The sequence below is a fragment of the Mastigoproctus giganteus genome, chromosome 2 (genome assembly GCF_048544385.1).
Source record: "Mastigoproctus giganteus isolate SK-2022 chromosome 2, ASM4854438v1, whole genome shotgun sequence".
NCBI lineage: Eukaryota > Metazoa > Arthropoda > Arachnida > Uropygi > Thelyphonidae > Mastigoproctus > Mastigoproctus giganteus.
In genome coordinates, this window is record NC_143576.1 from 213,711,797 (window position 1) to 213,727,059 (window position 15,263).

Here is a 15,263-nt window from a genome sequence, read left to right on the forward strand (position 1 = left end):
CGTTTTGTTTCTGATTGTTTTGTGTCATCGAGGTGGGGGGGGTTGCTTAGCGTAGGTAGGATGTTTATCCTGCCATCCCACTGTTTTAAAATCTGAAAAAGAGTTCCAGATTTTAAAACAGCACCAAATGGAGGGAATAAACACCCTAGGCATGTCAACCTAGGAGGAAAGGGGGCAGGGCTAAACAGTGAATGGCACTTGCCAATCACTGCCTTCTTCCTGACTTTTAGTCGAAGTATGGAGTGGTACCCAAGATCTGAATTTTTACCAGGTGTTTTTCTAAGTGACCTATGTAAACACAGGTAAATAATTACATAGTGATATTTATTCGACCTTGAGAATGCCATGCACTACAAATGCACAGGTAAATAATTACATAAATCATTTCCTGATTAGATATTGATCAGTGCGTTTTGACAGGTCTGTCTTTTACGTAGAAAAGATTTGACTTACCCCGTCATACCTGTACATATTATATAGAAAAGCAAAGTGTGTGCAGGGGTTGGTGAGCAAAGTGAGCAGGGGATGGAGCCCCCTAGTTGTTATTATTTGTAGTAGTAGTAGTGGCAAATAATGAAAGAAAGCATCAGCAAAAAAAAAAAAAAAAGCCAACACTTCCACCCATTTCATCTCTCTATCTCCTCTAACAATTTGTCTAGTTCTTCCTTGAATTTATTTAAACTACTCACCTCCACAATAACAGATGGGAGTTTGTTCCAACAGACAATCAGCCACCCTCTGGCTGAAGGGGAAATTTTTGCACATCCAACCTATGACCATCCTTCCTTGATTGAAATTTATCATATATATGTGTGCAAGTTTGCTTTCAAGCAGTGGCTGGAACCCACACTTTCATATGTTGTTGTTGTGGAAGTGTGTAGTTTGAATGAATTCAAGGAAGAAAACTAAAAAAATTATTGAAGGGGTGGGAAGGGTTTTTTTTTTTTTTTTTTTTGCTGATGTATTATAAGCTTGCTTTCTTGCATCATTTGCCATACTAATACTAAGAGGGAAAATGTCATCAGCATTGAGCGTACTCAATCCATTCAAGCCTTTAAATACTTCAATCAGATCTCCTCGGGTTACTAGTCTCCAGATGCTGGAATTTGCAAAACTAAAGCTTTTCCTAGTAAGAGCACCCTTTCTATAACCAGTTGGCAAAATTCCTATATATGATTGATAAAATTCCATGAGATGTCCTGGCAGACTGGCTGCAATGCTCAGAAAACTTCATATCTGACAGCACAGTTATCACCAGGTCTTTTTCATTCTCCACTTTCCTGAGTGTGTTAATCTTGGATTACTGTTATGCATATGAAGTACCTTGTATTTGCAAATATTAAACTTCATTTGTCACTTTTCAGCCCATCTGCCCACCCTGATAATTGTGATTAACTTCCATGCCAACCTTTGTATCATTTGCAAACTTAGACATTCAGCCTGACAAGTCTTCAATATCATTAATATAAAAAACAATGGGCCCAGCACCAAATCCAGTACGAATCTGCTAATAACATTAGTCCAAACAGAGCAGTGCCCATTGATAACTACTGCACCTTCTATCACTCACCATCCCTTTATTTGTAAAAGCAACTTGTTCTTAATGTTACTCTGCTCCAATTTGTACAGCAGTCTTTTATGTGCAACAATATCAAAAGCTTTTCTGAAATCAAAGTATATAATGTCAAAATTATTTGTTGCATCCAGTTCTTTTATTACTTTGTCATAGTATGGAATCAGTTTGGAAAAAAAGATTTACCCTCCAACAAATCCATGCTGTAACTGCATTCCCTTCTAGATAGACCTGCATTACTTCTTTAACCAGTGATACCATTATTTTCCCAGGAATAGAAGGAAAGCTAATTACAATCTTAATTACTCATGTGACCCTTTGTGAATTGGCGATGCATTCACACATCTTCAGCCCATGGAGACTTCCCAGAATCCAGGAATGCTCTCATAAATATGACTAAGGGTTTGCTTACCTCCTTTGCTGCCTCCCTTAATATAATTGGATAGATCCCATCCACCCCACATGCTTTTCTTATGTTTAACTTCAATTTCTCTTCCACTTTCCTCTCAGTTATTACAAAATCGTTTAGTTCCATGTTAGAGTTTGACAAACTACTGGCATCTGCTTCCATTAAGAATTCCTCATGTGTGATGTAGATGCAAAATGTTTATTCAGTTTGTCAGCAGCCTGAGCAGGATCATGAACAGTTCAACCATCGATATCAAGTGGACCACTGTGATTCATTCCCTTCCTTCTACAATTTACATAATTAAAGAAATCTTTGCTGTTTTGCTTTGCCAAAGATTTCTCATAATCTGTCTTAGCTTGCCTAACATCCTTTGTGACTGGATTGCAGACTACCTTATATGTACTATAGGCTTCTGTGTTGCCTGATAATTTAAATGCATCCCATGCATATTTCTTCTTCGCCACGAGTCTCATTAGTTCATCTGAGATCCATTTATATCTAAGCATTGAACAGTATTTCTTAGTTAGTATGAAAAGCCTAGGAGCTCCTGTGATTACTCCTTTTAGTGCTTTCCATTTAGAATTTGCTGATAGTAACATCATCAGTCAGTTCCAATGTATAGTATTTAAAAACTGTCTGAGACCACTGCTTGTTTGATGTTTGTGGAGCAATCAAGAATGGGACATGATATTGCCAAGGGGAATGGCTTTGTGTGCGATGTGCGTGCTCGTGCAATGCAAAATCGTGCAATATAAACAACAGGTCCTATGGGAAAAATAGGGTTAGGTGCCGACCACCCAAGATTGAACACACATTTATAACCAAAACATTACCAAACACAATAAATTATCGTAATAAAATACATAAGTATTTTATTACGACTATTGTGTAATAAAATATTGCCAATGCTTTTGCTTCTATCGTAAGCAAACTTGTTTTTTGTTTGATTTTCTGTCCAAACAGATGATAGCCTTTCCATCTCTTCCAATTCTTTGTGTCTTAATCTAATGGATTTTAATTACAACTTTGAGTTGTTCCCGCTATGAAAGTTATTTTTATTTTCTCTGCATTCTTTGTAATTCTCAGCGTTGCCTCATTTAGGTCTGTAGCATGTGCAATATCAAATGGTCTTTTGTTTCGCTCCAAGCTTTTCACAATTTCATATTTGTTCTCTATCGACAGAGGCAGATTGGCCATAAGCCTTACCGGAAGCCGGTGTGATTTTGGCCATAAATGCTAGTATGAGGCCACTACAAATTTTCCCGGTTAAGAATTTTTGACCCAGCCCGCCTCTGTTTATCGATATTGCTTTTCTTTTTCTCTCTAAATCTGTAGTGTCTTCACCAGGACGCTTCCTTTTCACACCTTTTAAGTATTTTACTCATTTTTAGGGAATAAAGCACAATTACAAAATGAGGAGGCACGCTTGATACACATAAACAAAACTGCATGCATGTAGCAACTGAATAAACAACACCGTAAAGGCAGAGAGACACACTATGAACACCTCACTGGCTCACATTTTACTAAAGCACATTTCTGGGGATTACTGCCATAAAACAATAAAAACAATTTCCAGTTGCATTCCTGCTAGTGGAATCTGTTACTGCCATTTCTTGTAAACACAAACTCGAATAGTGCATAAGCAAGTTCAGTTCGTGTTATATACGATATTGTTCCCCTATTTATAAATTGTGTATGATCGAATTCGTGTAGTGTAACCACGTGTTATACGAGGACTGACTGTACTACCTATGGGAAGCAGTAATCCCAGAGTAACGTATCAACTCTGTGGTACCACACTGACAGTGGTAGAGAATGAAAAGGACCTGGGAGTAATTGTGCAGGCAGATATGAAGTTTTCTGTCATGGTGTCTTGTCAATGATATACAGGAATTTTTATAGCAGGGATAAGCAGGTGATTATCCCCTTGTATAAGGTCAGGCCACACCTTGAATACAGGTCTGGAGGCCTCATTTTAAGAAGGATGTAGAGCTGTTGGAACGAGTACAGAGAAGGGCAACAAGATTAGTGAACAGAACAAAGGGTTGCTCTTACGAAGAAAGGCTTAAGTTTTGCAAATTACAGCGTCTGGACACTAGGCACCTGTGAGGCAGTCTGACTGAGGTGTATAAAGCCTTGAATGGTTTGAGCATGTTCAATGCTGATGGGATTCTTCCTCTTGCTCAGAATAATCACCTGAGAGGGCATAGATTCAAATCGAGGAAAGACAGATATAGGCTAGATGTGCGGAAGTTTGCCTTTAGCCAACGGGTCATTGATTTCTGGAATAAACTTCCATCTGTCCTTGTAGAAGTTGATAGCTTAAATAGATTGAAGGCAGAACTTGACAAACATTTGGTGCGAGAGGATGGCTGAAATAAGGGGTTTTTTTTGCTGATGCTATATAAGCTTGCTTTCTTGCATCATGTGCCAATGCTAATGCCAATCTATTAAATCCACAATTTGTGTGCGTGTGTGTGTTTCACCAAACCACAAGTTCCATTCAATATCTGGAAAGTTAAAATCCCCCATTATAAGACATTCTGATTTACTGGCCTACCTCTCTTTCTCTTTGTAATTGTTTGTTATACTCATCATAGTCATTAGGCCCATAATACACTACTACTCTCGTTTTTGTTTGGCCATTACTAATACTAATGTTACACCAAACTCACTTAACATTGCACTGACCACCCATGTCAACTGGCTGTACTGCCTTAGATTTTGTGCTACTTAACTAAAAGTATAACTCTTAGTTAAGAGTTATACTCTTAACCCTGTCCTCCTCCTTCTGTTCTTTCTATACATATTGTACTCCATGTATTCAAATTCTGCATTCCTTAACTCTGATATCCCCACAATGCCTGCATTTGATGACTTGACCAGCACTTCAAATTCATCAAATGTATTTATTGTGCTCCTAGCATTGGTGTACATGTAACTGTACATGCACCTGTTCTTACTCTTATTTACCCTAACACAACTCATGTATTTACTTGTTTCATGATGACTCACGGCAGGCCTTGAAATCCCTGACACCTTGCTTTCCATTCTGCAGCATGTTCCAGTAAAAGCAGAATCACTTTCAATCACTCTCACTTGTGCCTGCTGCTATTGTTACTCTATTAGTCTATGTATCCTCCCCCAAGCTAGCAGCTTTCCGACCCACCTAAGACTGCCTCGAATTGATTAACAAGACTCTAGTTATATAACCCCTCCTATCATGTTTGGCAGAATTCCCAGGCACTTTAAATTTAGCCCTAACTTGTGACTTTTACTCAAAATTATCCTGTACTTGGTAAGTTTAGAGATCTCCTACTCCTAATGTCTTTAGTGCCAATATGTACAACGATATTGCCTTTTGTGCCCTTAAAAGATGATATCTGCTCCTTATCCTACCCCCCCTCCAAGCTAGCAGTTTTCTGGCCCATCTAACATTGCCTTTAAAGTCAGCAAATATCCTTGCACCCCTTCTATTTAAGTATATCCCACCCCTGTAAAAGCAGTCTATCCTATTAACAAGGCCAGACCATGTAAAGAAAGATTCTACCTATATGATTGTTGCACACTCTCCCTTGGGCCGACTAGATCAACGAGGCTGTTATCATGTTCTCTCCTATTGTGTCTCTGCAGGATTGTAGCTACTTTCAATTTAAATCCTAAATCTCAGCTAGTTCTCGACATTACTCTGTACATGTTAATTAAATATCCTTAAATCTCCTACTCTCAATATCATTAGTATCATTGTGTACAATAGTATCATCTGTTTTTACTGAGCTGGGTTCCACTTTAAATCTTCAAACACTTCAATCAAGTCTCCTCACAGGTGCCTAGTTTATAGATGCTTCAATTTACAGAACTAAAGTCTTTCTTGATAAGAGTATCCATTTGTGCCCTGAACGATTCATGTTGCTGTTCTCACACCCATTCCAACAGATCCATGTCCTTCCTGAATTGAAGCTTCCAAAGCTGTATGTATTCATGATGTGGCCCAACCATTGCCTTGTACATTGTCAAAAATCACCCCCTTCTCCCTGCAGCCTGTCTACACAGGGGACTTCATGTTAGATTGTGCAATTATCTCTAGTCTCTTTCATTCCCCACTAGCTTGAGTGTGGTAGCACCTAGTTTGTATGCAGTAATCTGGAATTACTGCTACTCAAAAGCAGTAACTTTCATTTATCAATGTTAAAGCTCAATTGCTATTTATGCAAGCCTTTCTTCCCAAGTTATCTAGATCTTGTTGAAATAGCATACCCTGATTCTTGTCATTAACTACTCAACCAAACTTTGTATTATCTGTAGGGTGACCAACCGTCCTGAATTTTGCGGGACATCCCAATTTTCGGCTCTCTATAGAGGCATCCTGAAAGAACCCTAGGTGGGACACCATTTGTCCCGATTTATCACATATTTATATTAAAAAATAATAGAAGGCTATGTTCTGTTGATTGTTGGATGTTGACCTAATAATGAATAAACATTTTACTTACCTATGTGTATCTAATTTATTTAACCTACCTATTTTAAAAATTAATGTCAAGATATATTATGTATGTATAATAACCAAGAAGAGACATGTACATACATTAATGTTATGAGGCATTTTGTAATCTGATGTACCAATGAAAAAAATCCCGACTTTTTTTTTGGTTGTGTCCAGCTTTTTTAAGGTAGATATCCCGAAATTGGCTGATCAAGAGTTGGGTCCCCTAATTATCAGTGTAAACTTTGACACAACAGTTTATCATTAACATTATAGAGGCATATGATGCAAAAAAACAAGCTTATACAGTATCAACCAAAAAAAAAAAAAAAAAACACTTCCCATTTCACCCATCCATTCACTCTGATAGTTTGTCCAGTTCTTCCTTGAATTTGTTTAAGATAACTACTTCCACAACGACAGATGGATGTTTGTTTCAGCAATCAACCACTCAGTTGATTACTAAAGCCAAATTTCCTCACATCTATTCTGCAATTGTTTTTCCTCAGTTTGAATTTATACCCTCTCAAATACGTAATCTGAGCAAGAGGAACAATCCCATCAGCATTGAGCTTGCTCAAACCATTCAAAGCCATATGCACCTCAGTCAGATCAACTGGCAGGTGCCTGGTCTCCAGACACTGCAATTTGCAGAACTTCAAGTTTTTCTTGGTAACAGCACCCCTTTGTTCCCCCTCACCAATCTCATTGCTCTTCTCTGTACTCATTCCAGCAGCTTCACATCCTTCCTAAAATGAGGCCTCCAGACATGTATGCAGTACTCAGTGTGGCCTGACCATTGCCTTACACAAAGGGGTAATCACCTCCTTATCCCTGCTAGCAAAGTTCCTGTATATTTTCTTTCACTATTAAAAGATTATATTTAATACAGGCTGCCAGAGCACTCCATGAGTTGCTCTGGCAGCCTGAACTGCACTGCTCTGAAATATCCTTTTTAGACTGCACAATTACCCCAGATCTTTTTTTGTTCTCCACTGAGTGTAGTACCACACAGTACATATGTTACTCAGGGGTTGCTGCTATCCATATGCAGTAATTTGCATTTGTCAATGTTAAAATTCATTTGCCACCTCTCAGCCCATCTGCCCAACTTTTCTAGATCCTGATGCATAGGGCGCCTCCGTAGCCAGGTGGGAAGGAGCAGCAGTGCGTAGCACATGTTTCTTGATTAGACCGGGGTTCGAGCCCGTCACCACCAAATACGGAGGATGCGGAAAGGTCAGGAAATGGCCACCGCATATCCCGGAGCAATATGGCCTTAGTTGCTAATGCTCCTAAAAACCAAATAACAACAATAACATAACAACCTGATGCATAGCTCCGTACCACCATTACTGTCATTAACAATCCTGCCAACCTTTGTATCATCTGCAAGCTTAGACATTAAGCCTCTTGTACCTTCATCAATATTATTGATAAATATACAAAACAACAATGGAGCCCGACACTGAACCCTGGAGGACTCCACTAATAACAGTAGTCTACGAAGAGCAGTGTCCATTGATTACCACTCTGTCTTCTCCCACTCAACCATCCTTTTATCCATTGTAGCAACTTGTCCTTAATGCCATACTGCTGAAATTTGTACAGTAGTCTTCCTGAAATCCAAGTATATGATATCAAAATTATTTTTTTAATCTAGTTCCTTTGGGCTGCATCATGGTATCCAAACAAATTAGTCAGACAAGACTTCCCCTTAACAAATCCATGTTGTGTCTGAATTATTACTGCCGTCTTGTCTAGATGTTCCTGCAATGCTTCTTTAACCAGTGACTTCATTATTTTTCCCAGAACAGAAGTTAAACTAACAGGTCTATAATTACTTGTCACCCTTTGATCCCCCTTTTTGAATTGGGGATACATTTTCACACTCCAGTCCATGGGGGACTTCCTCTTCGTCCATAGATGCGTAGGCAAACCCTTAGCCATAATTATGGCTAAGGGTTTGCCTACTTCCTTTGCCCCCTCCTTTAATATAACTGGATAAATCCCATCAACCCCATCTGCCTTTCTTATGTTTAACTTCAACAATTTCTTCTCCACTTTACCCTCAGTTATTACAAAATTATTTAGCTCCCTGTTAGTTTAATAAGCTTCTGTCTTCCACTTCCCTAAAGAATTTCTTAATTGTAAATGTAGATGCAAAATACACATTCAGTTTGTTAGCTTTCTGAGCAGGATAATCTAATTTGACTGCAGTTAATCTTAAGATGTACTTGATAAGATGTACAGACTTGGTGAATATTCTAATATTGGACATAATAAAATGCCTTATATAAAAGTGTGCTATATAAAAGTTATATAAAAGGCATTATGTAAAAGTGCCTTATATAAAAGTGTGAAGCACTTATTTTTTACAGCATTCTAATATTTTTAGGACTTTGATAGCATATCCATATATAATTGAAATTTTTTTTTTTTTTATATTTGTGATTAAAATGTTATCATGAAACATTATAGATATTAATTAATTCATTTTGCATAATCTGTCTTTCAGGTTTTTATTTTATTTTATTTATTATTATTTTTTTTTATCTCATTCTTTTGACACAGAAATATGGCACCAATTTAAAATAAGGGCATGTCAATGGCTTCAAGCATTGAAGGCAGCTTATAGTAGTACATCACTTAAGGAGTAATCCAGAATGAACAAAAGTAGAACCTTTACATCTTGTGTAGGAACATTCAAGACAGTTTTCAGGGAGTATTTTGATTGAACAATAATATTATAGGATTACTAAGGATAATTTGCCTTAGAAAAGAAATATGCACCATTAGTTTGTCACTTGTCTTTTTATGTTGTTCTGTCTTTCTCCCATTACTAATGTTGGTCACATTTTTTTTTTTCTGTTACTGAATTCGTAATCAAGAAATGTGGCATTTCCAAATTCAAAGAGTGTATTGAAAAAAAGCAAACAAAAACAATTGTGTAAAAATCTCAGTGGGATGAAAGTATTATCAGGTAAAGCAGGAATAAGCCATTCTTTAAAAAAAAAAAATCACTAGAGTACTCATCTTCATTTGTATGTGTGTGACACATGTACAGTATATATATGAAATCAGATTTAAAATTAAATTTGACTGAATATATATATAATTTTTTTTTTTCTTCTGTGCTATTTTCTGTTTTCATTTCAGTTTGTACCAAACTGAAATGAAATACTTGAGCAACAAAAGTGTGATAAATTATGTAAATAAAATTAATAAAATGAAGTTTTATTGCTAAATTGAAACAATTTAGCAAAAAATGCTAAAAATAATTTTTTATAATTTAAAAAAAAAAATCATTAGAATTTCAAGAATACTTTTTTTTTTTTTTTTTGTCTGAAGCTGGAAAATTGGTATTTTTCTACTTACAAATTAAATTGACTTACTCTTTTAAGAAGGTTTTTTTTTTAATTATAATTATACTTTTTTTTATCATTCTTTTGCCAAGCTCAGTTTTGGAATCTCTGAAAATATCATCCTTTGTCATTTTTAGAAAGAACACTAAAAATGTTCTTTTCATTTTTGTTAGACATTTGTTTCAATGAAGACCACACTTAAACCAATAAATTTAATTTTTAACACTTCCTAATAATGTAGCTAGAATTTTTTTTTTTTTTTTTTGATCAAAGTAAAATCTTTTGAAATTTAATGATTTTTCATAGGAAGAAAAGTATTCATTTGCTTCTTTGTGGTATGCATTTTTTTTTGTTGGTTATTAGGAAAAATATTATATTTCAGGTTACAGACATAAGATCATGATTTGTAATCTGTTAGATTCAGTTCTACTTTAAATTAATATCTGAATTCATGCACAAATCTTATAAGATTATGCCAAATATAGGAGGGGGATGTTTTTAATCTAGATTATTACATAAGGATGTAATAATCTAGTTGGACCAGGAATTAATGAAATTTATTGTAGTTTAGTCCAGAAGTAACTAACTGAATAGCAATTCATTTATTAAATTCCAAAATTCAAGAATATTTATCCTTGAGCCACATCTTCTGTTTTGTTTTTTGTTTTTGTTTTTTTTTCTGGTTGAGCTTTTCCATCTGTTTTGGCTTGTGAATAGAGAATTCTTGAAAAGTTCTTATTTCCATATTTAAGCAAACTGACTGACCTTGGCAGCTTGCATACTTATGTATTTCTGTAAATAAATGGTTATTCATAATGGTTGTGAACAGACAGTGGTGTTGTAGCAAAACTCTTCTTATTTACATTATTGTATATTATTACTTCCGGTAATATCAAAGTAATTTATTACTAAAAGTATTATAATAATATTTATAAATATTTATGAGGGTTCAGTGTTATTTATTAGTAAACTGAATTCTAGTTTGTCTGGCTTCAGAGCATGTTTGCAAAGCATATCTGTTGTACTCCACAGACATAACTACTGCATTGCAGAGCTCTCCAGTTGATATCCCCCACCCACCCTCAATAATATTTGGCTTATCAGTAAAAATTATAAAATTCTTAAGGCAGCCCATTTATCTAGATTTTTTTCAATTCAGTTGTTGGGCTCTCTTATCTCACTTCCCTTGCTGAAATTATTTTCTGATATCAGCATAGAAAATATTCACAGGATTTGAAATTTTTTACTTTTTATTTCAGCTTGCAAAGTTATATGGATAAGAAGTACCAAAGTTTAGTTATACCTTATGTGAATTGCTTTAAGTAACACATTAAATGAACCTGCAAGAAATGGAATAATATTTTACAGTATTCTTCAATAGTGTTGTCGTTACCTCCTACATTTGATGCTGATAGGATTTATGCATTCACATCAATATTAATTTGAAACATGTGGTTGCAAGAATCTGCTATATTATATCTGATATATCTTGTATTAAATTATATCAGAATTTGTATATTATTGATACAGTCTTTATTATTTAAACAAGGCCAAGGAAAAAATATTTTTCCTTTTATTGTATATTTAACATTTTGAATAAGTTAAATTTTGAAGTAGAGTAAGTTAATACAAAACATTTTTCTTTACTTCCGCAAATTATTTCTGCATCAATAAAATGCTGCTTTGGATTGGGGTTGGCAGCGCAAATAGGTGCTATTCTTTGGTAACCCCAATAGTGTCAAGGATCGTGCGTACACACACACACACACACACACACACACACACACACACACACACACACACACACACTGAAATCTAGTATCTGACTTAGTGAATTATGAGTTTGCAAAAGATAATATACCTTATTGTATATGCTTATTTATGTGCATATATGCACATATGTATATATTATAGTATAATCTAAGGATGTAATAACTGGCATTTCACTTATATAGAGATTTACTATATGTCTATTTTGTATGTATAAATGATGAGAGTCTGCAGTCAGGGTCTTAAACACATTTAAGTGTTTGGAATTTCTGTGTGTGTAGGCTTGTTTTGCTATATACCATGAAAAATTGATTCATGATTCTGTAAATAAGCAATAATACTCATTTTTTCATATCAAAATGTTATCCTGTAAATAGGAATATCTAGAGTACAAATATGATAGTCTCGAGTGAGGTCTTTTAGTAACATGAAAAATTTTGAAAACTGAAATATAAATGCAATGAATTATACATACAGTTGAAATAGTAGAATTTAAATGGTGCTCATAACTGTGACCATATTAAAATCACAGCAAAGGTCATTGCTTTTTAAATTGTGATTTGACTCATTTGCATCCCAAAGCAGTAAAAACACTTATTTCAGAGTTTATAGTTGTTTTTATCCGATGGCTGACATTTAGGAAAATGCAAGGTTAAGAATGGTCATGCATATTTGTATAACAAATAACCTAGAAATAGCTTTATTTAAGTTATACAAATGAATTTTATTACTGTCCAAAACCTTTTCTTAATGTTGTTGTATTCCTGGTGATTTTTTTTGAAAAAAATTTTTCAGGAAAAGAATTGCCATGTTATATTTTTGTATAACCAGAAATATCATATTGTAAGATCAGATTATTGCTTAACTTTATATTCAGCTTTGGCCGAATTAAAAGCTATGTGCCAGGTAATGCTTATAGATGGATAGATATAATGGATTTGTTATGGCAATAACCAAGGCCCTCTGTCATCCAACAGTGGGAAATGAACATTTTTGTGAAAAGTGATTTAGTGCATGAAAATTAAAGCAATATTCTATCACAGTAAGGTCAAGCATCCTTCTCTAACTTAAAATTGAAAAGTCATTGAAATATGCTTCATTATGTTTATACATTTGCATAAATTTAATTATACTTAACTGTGACCATTACAGAGAAATAAAAAAAACCAAATTGCCAGACAGTTGTGTAGTTAATAAACTTCAGTATTTATTTTTCATTTTGTTTACTTGGTAGATGGGGCTTCAGAGTGGTAAAATGATATCTAAAAGTGGGAATCTTAGAAATCTCTCTACAAAAATGCCACAGAATTACAAGGCTTAAAATTGCCCTTAAGAAAACACTTATTTGTTACTGTACACTGAATGGCCACTTTCTTAGCTACACTTAACCTTTGTGTAAAATAGAGCTATCCTTTAATAACAGCACACATATTATTACCATGTGATATAAAGCTTAGGGATGTTCTATGTATACAATTCAAAGTGTAAAGTGTTCATTGTCTAACGGCCCAAGGGGTTTCCCCCATCTCCGTGTTGTGTACTCTGTTTGTGAAACACAGAACACTGTGAAGGCCAGAGATTTTAAAAAGTGTAAGGTACATGTTTATGTTGTGTAGTGTCATGTTGTGTTGTTCCTCTGACCTTTTAGCCGTTGGGCCCCTAGTGGGACCCCCCGTTGCCCACACTTAACCCCGAGGAGGCAGGTCAGGCATAGAGGGATCGCATTAGAAGTAATTACTCTGGCAGGCCTTGCCACCTAATTTCCTAAGATTTCAGAGGCAAGGGCCTAAAAAAAAAAATAATAATAAAATAAAAATAAATAATAAATGTATACAATTCAGTGTGACGAATGAGCAAGGCAAGATTTATGTGACTTTTAGCATTAGCAGAGGTATATGATGCAAGAAAAAGCTTATACAGCATCAGCCAAAAAAAAAAAAAAAAAAAAAAAACCTTCCCATTTTATCCATCCATTCACTGCAAAAGTTAGTCCACTTCTTTGAATTTATTTAAGCCATCAGCTTTCACAATAACAGATAAAAGTGTGTAATCTGAGCAAGAGGAAGAATCCCATCAGCATTGAGCTTGCTCAAAGCCTTATTCACCTCAATCAGATCACCTTACAGGTGTCTAGTCTCCAGACACTGAAGTCTGTAGCAACTTTAAACATAGAATGATAGTCAACACTAGATGCACAGTATGATTATCTTGGAAACTGTGAGTGTGTCTTGGGTATATTGAGATTGGTCCAATAAACAAATAACATTTACCCAATGATCCAGTGGTTGGAAATAGCTTGTTGATGCAAGCCAACAGAGGCTGAACTAAGACCTATGCAGGATAACAGAAATGCTACAGTCAGTAAGTTAACAACCCAATACAACAGTGGTAGCCAAAGAGGCATTCCAAAACACACACCACATCTTACTTGTCACAGATGGGTTATTGCAGCTGACTAAACAGGGTTCCACTCCTCCTGTCAGTGAAAAAACAAGAGGTACAGCTACAATAGCCTCAGGAACACCAATGCTGGACAATGGAGGAGTGGAAAAATGATGCATGGTCTGATGGATTCCAGTTCCTGTTGTTTTATGGCAAAAAGAGTATAAGTTATATGTTATATGGCAAAAAGAGTATAAGTCCATGGAGCCATCCTGCCAGATATCAAGAATGCAAGCTATTGGAGGGGAAATTATGATGATGATGATGTGGGAAGGGTTTTTATGGTGCACATTGTGCCCTTGATATCAATGGAGAAACAGCTGGTTGCCACAGGTTATCTGGAAATTGTTTCTGCCCAGGTGCATTCCTTCATAGGGGCAGCATATCCATCTGTAAATGGTTTCTTCCAGCAGAGTAATGTGCCATATCAGAAAGCTAGAAGTAGTTCCAGTAATAAGAGTGAATTCAGTCTACTGCCTATGGCTATCCATTCACTAAATTTCAGCCCAGTTGAACAATGCTGGGATGAAGTGGAATGGGCTCTTTGGAGTAGACTACAACCATGCAGTTTGCAACTGTGGGAAGCAGCTGAGTCAGTATGGACTATTATCCCCATGGCATGCTTTTCATGTCTCATTGAGTCCATGTCATGATGAATCCAAGGCATTCTGAAGGAGGCTGAAAGGAGACACTATTAAGTAAGTGTACCTAATAAAATGGACACTCAACATATAGTATAAGAGCACATAGAGGTTTTATTTTCAAACAAAATATTTGTTTACAAGAATTTTTTAGAAAATTAAAGCAAAGCTGTTAAAAACTTCACTGTTACAGCAGCTGCAGAACTTTACTCTGCTTATAATGGTTGACCCATTTTTTGTGGCAATATGGGAATTAAAATGCACAGATGCATACCTAGGAACTTTCACACCACCCTGGGTCCATTTTGATAACAATATTAAAAGTGCAAGAGGTAGTTTTTAGAAAGATGCAGAATATTTATACACATTCCAGTGATTACAACACAAATATAATAGTGCTGCTTTTATTTATTTATATTAATTTTAATGACTTCTGTTATTAAATCTGACATGCAGTGGCTTTACATCTCTAGAAACATCATTTTATATAATTTTTTCATAAGGATATCATGGTTAACAAGAAACATGTCTTGAACAATCATAAATTTATTTCCTTAAATTCTTTATTAAATAT

At 35.4% G+C, this 15,263-nt stretch overlaps 1 protein-coding gene across 1 annotated transcript in view; it reads left to right on the plus strand.

The window, feature by feature from the left end:
• LOC150090058 (uncharacterized) overlaps positions 1–9,166 on the plus strand; it is a 114,012-nt gene extending 104,846 nt beyond the window's left edge. The window contains exon 13 of the mRNA XM_090389732.1: positions 9,046–9,166. The gene's annotated coding sequence lies outside the window, so the exon portion shown is untranslated. The remainder of the gene's footprint in view (positions 1–9,045) is intronic.
• The last annotated feature ends 6,097 nt before the right edge of the window (positions 9,167–15,263 follow it).